Raw genomic sequence first — 6,000 nt, forward strand, 5'->3', positions numbered from 1 at the left:
ACTGAAACTAATCTATGCATTTTTCTACTTAAAGTACGATGAAAATTTCAATATTAATATTCTTCAATATTAATATTCTTCAATATTAATATGAAAATTATTGTATATTAATATTCTTCAATATTAATATACAATAATTTTCTACATGAAATTATGGTGGAAACTTCTCTTTTAATACTGAAACTAATCTATGCATTTTTCTACTTAAAGTACGATGAAAATTTCTCTTTTAAATAAATAAAAATATCCAATTTTGAAATATGCCAAAAATTCCTCTTTTAATATTTAAAATATTTGTATCTAGAATATTGTGGGAATTCCTCTTTTTGCATCTAAATTTTTATGCATGTAAAAATAAATAGAACAAAAATTCCTCTTCCTTCAACAAGAGTGAGTTTATCCTCTTCATATGCTTGGAAAGGTGACTTGGTAGTATTGGACATGGGGCCCATTGATGTGATTATGGGATGTGATTGGTTGGCTTCTCTTGGTGATTTTCACATGAACCTTCAACAAGGTGTTATGAGTTTTTCACATGATGGACAGCTTGTAGTATTGGCTGGAAATACACCAAAAGAGCTTTCTTTGATCACTCCAAAGAGACTCAAGAAGGAACTCAAAACTCTTGGTACAGTCTATGTGTTGCATGTCACTCAAGAACGGATGGATAGCAATGGACAGCACATAGACAAGGATATGGCAGCTCTTCTCAAGGATTATGAGGACATTTTCCAAGTGCCAAAGAGTTTTCCACCAAAGAGGGAAATCGACCATGCCATTGTACTTGAGCCAAATGCAAAGGTTGTGAACAAACCTCCTTACCGGTTGTCAAAGGTGGAAAGGGAAGAAGTGGCAAAGCAAGTGCAAGAATTGCCTTCCATGGGTCTCATTCAACCCTCACAATCTCCGTTTGCATCTCCCGTTCTATTGGTGAAGAAGAAGGATGGTTCCTTTCATATGTGCATAGATTACCGTGATTTGAATAAGGTAACCATCAAGAATAGATACCCCATACCTCCCATCGATGATCTTCTTGTGATGAGCTAAAAGGGGCAAAGCTCTTCACCAAGATTGACTTGAGATCGGGATACCATCAAATAAGGATGAAGGAGGGTGATGAAGAGAAGACGGCATTTAGGACCGAAAGAGGATTGTTTCATTTCATGGTTATGCCTTTTGGTCTCACGAATGCCCCGGCTACCTTCCAAGAACTCATGAATAGGGTGTTGGCTCCTTTCTTGTTCAAATTTGTACTTGTGTTCTTTGATGACATATTGGTCTATAGCAAGAGCAAAGAAGAGCAGTACATGTGAAGCAAGTTTTCGAGATCTTGAGGGAGCATAGATTGTTTGCAAAGGAGACCAAGTGCACTTTCATGATGAATGAGGTTGAATACCTTGGACACTTGGTGGGAGAAAATGGCATTAGGGCTGATCCAAAGAAGGTGGCATGTGTCAAAGAATGACCAATCCCTACTAATGCAACTCAATTGAGAGGATTTTTGGGTCTATCTTCTTTCTATAGAAGATTTATGGAGCACTATGCATCAATTACGGCACCTCTTACCGATCTACTTTTAAGAGGGAAGCTTTCTTTTGGGATGCCATTGCCGACAAGAGTTTCAATGAGCTCAAGGCTTTACTTACATTAGCTCCTATTCTTGTTTGTCCGGTTTTCTCAAAGACATTCTATGTGAGAGTGGATGCAAGTGGAAGAGGTCTTGGGGCAGTTCTGTATCAAGAGCATGGTGTCATTGCATTTGAGAGTAGGAAGCTTTTCGAGAAGGAGATGGAGTTGCATGTATATGAACAAGAGATGTTGGCTATACTTCATGTAATCAAGAAATGGCATCACTATCTTTATGGTGCTCATTTTAAGGTGAGAAGTGATCATAGGGTGCTGAAATTTTTCCTCTCTCAACCCAATCTTTCTCCCAAGAAAAAGAGATGGTTGGCTATGCTTCAAGGATATGACTTTGAGATATCCTATACTCTGGGAAAGGACAATGTAGTAGCGGATGCATTGTCTAGAATGTGGGCTTGCACCTTGACATCAATTATGGAAGTGTATAGTGAATGGATAAAAGGGATACAAGAGGAGTATCTTGTCAATGAGAGTGCTGCCCATATTTACAGAAAATTACAGCAAGGAGATGGTAAAGAATTTTCTCATTATAAGCTTCGGAATGGTCTACTATGGCACAAGGATAAGGTGTATTTGGTTCCAACCTCATCCTACATTCCCAAGGTGCTTCATGAGATGCATTCTTCACCGCTTTCGGGTCATCTTGGTATTCTCAAGACATTTGACAAAGTGAGCAAAGCTTCTATTGGAAAGGCATGTGGAGGGATGTCAAGAAGTTTGTTTTGGAATGTGTGTCATGCCAAAGGAATAAGGATAGTCACCAACTGCCAAGTGGTTTACTTCATCCTTTGCCTATTCTGGATGGAAAATGGACTCACATTTCCATGGACTTCACACGGGCTTGCCAAAGACGAAGCATGGATGGGATCAAGTATTTGTGGTGGTGGATAGACTCACCAAATCAGTTCATTTTATTGCTTCCAAGACTACTTATGGGGCCTCTGACATTGCCAAACAATTTATGGAGCATGTATTCAAGATACATGGCTTGCCACTCAACATAGTTTGTGATAGAGATACCAAGTTCATGGGTACTTTTTGGAGGACATTGTATGAGAACTTGGGGACTCAAATCACTCCTTCTACAGCCTATCACCCTCAAATGGATGGGAAAATGGAGTGCAACAAATGGCTCGAAGTGTACTTGAGGCACTATTATCATGACATGCAAGCATCACGGGATGAATGGCTTTACCTTGCTGAATTTTGTCATAATTCAAGCAAGCATTTGAGTATTGGGATGTCACCTTTCGAGGCTCTTTATGGGTATCAAGTGCATGTGCCATCTATTGCCTTCCATGAGGATAAAATGGTTAATCTGTTAGCCTAGGAAGAGTTGGAAAGGATGAGACAGTTTCTTCAATTATGCAAGGATAATATGAAGAAGGCACAAGAAGTCATGAAGGCAAATGCGGATGAGCATAGACGCAAAATGGAGTTCAAGGAAGGTGATTATGTGTTGCTCAAGCTTCCTAAGAGCCATCATAATATTCTCAAAGGGTCTTCCAATTCCAAGTTAGCACATAGATACTATGGACCATATTTGGTAGTCAAGAAAGTGGGTGATTTGGCTTATAAGCTTGACCTACCTCCTTCTACAAGGATTCATAATATCCAACCTTAAGAGGTTTGTGGGCTCTCTTCCTCAACAGATTGAAGAGTTACCACTGATGGATGAAGAAGGAGAGATTATCTATGAGCCGGAGAGGATTGTGGACAAGAGGACAAGGGTTTTGAGGAACCGGAACATTGAGGAATTCCTTGTGAAATGGAAGCGCTTGCCCATAGATGAGGCTACTTGGCAATCAATGGAGTATGTTCAGCAACATGGTTTACTTGATGGAAGTATTCCTTGATCAAGTGGCATGATTATTATGTGAAGAATGGGCATATCATGAGGATTTATATGTGCTGTAATTTCTGGACAGCTTTGGTTGGATCTATTGTTGGGGTTACCAATCTACTCCAACACATTTGAAAGATCATTTGGTTTGATGACAAATATGTGGGACCCTTTTGGGTGCAGCTACGCATCATTTGCAGCTCATTTTTATGGAAGTTTCATGAAGAATTTCAAGGGAAGCTTCATCGACAACATGGCTGCCATAACAGTCCTACATGCTATTTTTGGAGAAGGAGTTTGCCGGCTTCACTACATTTGGTTTCCCTATTCCAAATGTATTCGAGGCGCATTGTTGAAGACCTCTCTACTTCCCATGGGTTTACATTGAGATTGCGCTTTAAATATAAATATCTTGTATGATTTTGAGGATAAAATCTTTGGGAAGGGATGGTTTGTCATGAACCATAGAGCCTGATTTCCACATGTACATAGGGGCCCATGGGCAAAAGGAGAAAGTGACTATAAATAGGGCTTGGGGTACATTGGTAGGATCTTTTTGACATCTTTTGACACTTTTACTAATTTTTGTCATCTTGTACCTTTGGGCTCCATCTATGGAGATTTGGCCTTCCATGGTCTAGCTTGAAGCCATCCTCTTGGTGAGAGGTTAAACACACTTAGGCTATTTGTGCATCTTCTCTTGCTACATGCACTTATAGATTCTCTCTCTTTTGGATATTCATGTGATGAGCCATTTGATCACTAATCTCATGACTAATGGATGCTAGATTCTTGCTTTGATGTGTTTGATTCCATATTTTACTCTAGATCCATTTCAGCTCCTATCATGCTGCTTCGTAATTTGGACCCTCGATAGGGACTTTGTAATGGTACCAGATTGATATATGCAAGTAATTTCACTCAAAGGTGATAGAAGCAAAAATCGTTACAGGTACAAACATTTGAGAGATGGTCTTTATTCCCAGGATAACATTCATACCAACTATGCTTCAATTACCTTTTGACATGAGAAGGAGATAATTTCCAGTAAGGTTAGCTTTTGGTATGTCAATAAATAAGTCCCAAGGACAAACATTGAGGGTGTTGGGACTTTGTTTGGCCACACAAGTATTCACACATGGACAATTATACATTGCTATGTCACGTGTTAAATCATCTGATGTGCAATGAAAGTGTGTGTAATACTATGGAACACAAAAGCAACAAGAAGGTCCAAACAAAGTCTTCACAACCACCAATGTTGTCTCTACAAGGAGATTTTGCAATCTATGCCCAAAAGGTAGAGAATGAGCTATTGATACAATAGCCTACAAATGCTAGAGACTACATTCATAAATATCTCTGTATTAATGAAGTAAGAATTTCAAAGGAGAATGTTTGCAAAGATGTGGCATGTGCAATCCATGTTGTCTTTCTGTGCCATCTTTCACATTGATGCTACTCTTTTTGGTGATATTGAATTGATATGTATGAATCTACTTGCATTGAGGTAAAGCCACCATGTAGATTCGCAAAAGGGAGTGCCCCATCATTTCTCAAGAGGTGGTTCAAATTGTTGAGATGTGGCTGAAGGGGCTCAGTGAGTTCCTATTTATTTTTTAAACTTTTGGATAAGTAAATGTTTGCTTTTAACTTGCTTTTATATACATTAGAATTATTTATTTTTCTTGCTTGGTGTATGAAATACTGAACATATATATATATATATATATATATATATATATATATATATATAAAGAGAGTGAGAGACCTTAAAATCTTATGTAAATGATGAGTATAGTGAGTGTTATATTTGATATCATAGGTATATTTCTTAGGATGGATGTGGCAAGGAGATTATTTTCATTTGTTTATGGTGATGGACAAGATATTGAAGGTAATTTTTTTCGACGGTTATTATAATATAGGTATTATGGTTTTCCATAATTTATTTAATATTCATGGCTTAATTATAGACCCTCCAGTTTGGGAAGGACAAACAACAACATCTCTAATTATCGAACTATTATAGAGCACCAGTGTTTTATAGTATATATAGAAACTTGCTTTTTATGTAGCTTTTGAGTTTTATTTAATAAATTTATATTATTATTGATACATTCTTTTTGCAATATTATGGAATATCTTTATTTTTTAGAACCCATATTATTGCTAGGTTTATATGGTCGAGACACTTACAATGAGATTTTTGGGCTTCTTAGAATTTACAATCTAAGATGTGAAAGATCACGGATCAACTTTATGTACATGTAATGTTTGTGGAGGACTATGAAAAGCCCGATAAGTTAGATTTTTAGTGCATAGGCACTAAACAATACATAATTTTTTGATTTACTATCTAAAGCCTGTTTAAATGCCATTTGACAAGTTGACCATGAAGCCCATCATGGGCATCAAATATAAGGCTTATCTCTACTCACCCCCTGAGCATGTTTTTTTTTTTTGGAATTGGCTAGAATTAGAAAGTGCGGCACAACACACATACACACACC

The sequence above is a fragment of the Cibotium barometz genome, chromosome 56, assembly GCF_041138505.1.
Source record: "Cibotium barometz isolate CiBa-2024 chromosome 56, ASM4113850v1, whole genome shotgun sequence".
NCBI classification, from domain to species: Eukaryota; Viridiplantae; Streptophyta; class Polypodiopsida; order Cyatheales; family Cibotiaceae; genus Cibotium; species Cibotium barometz.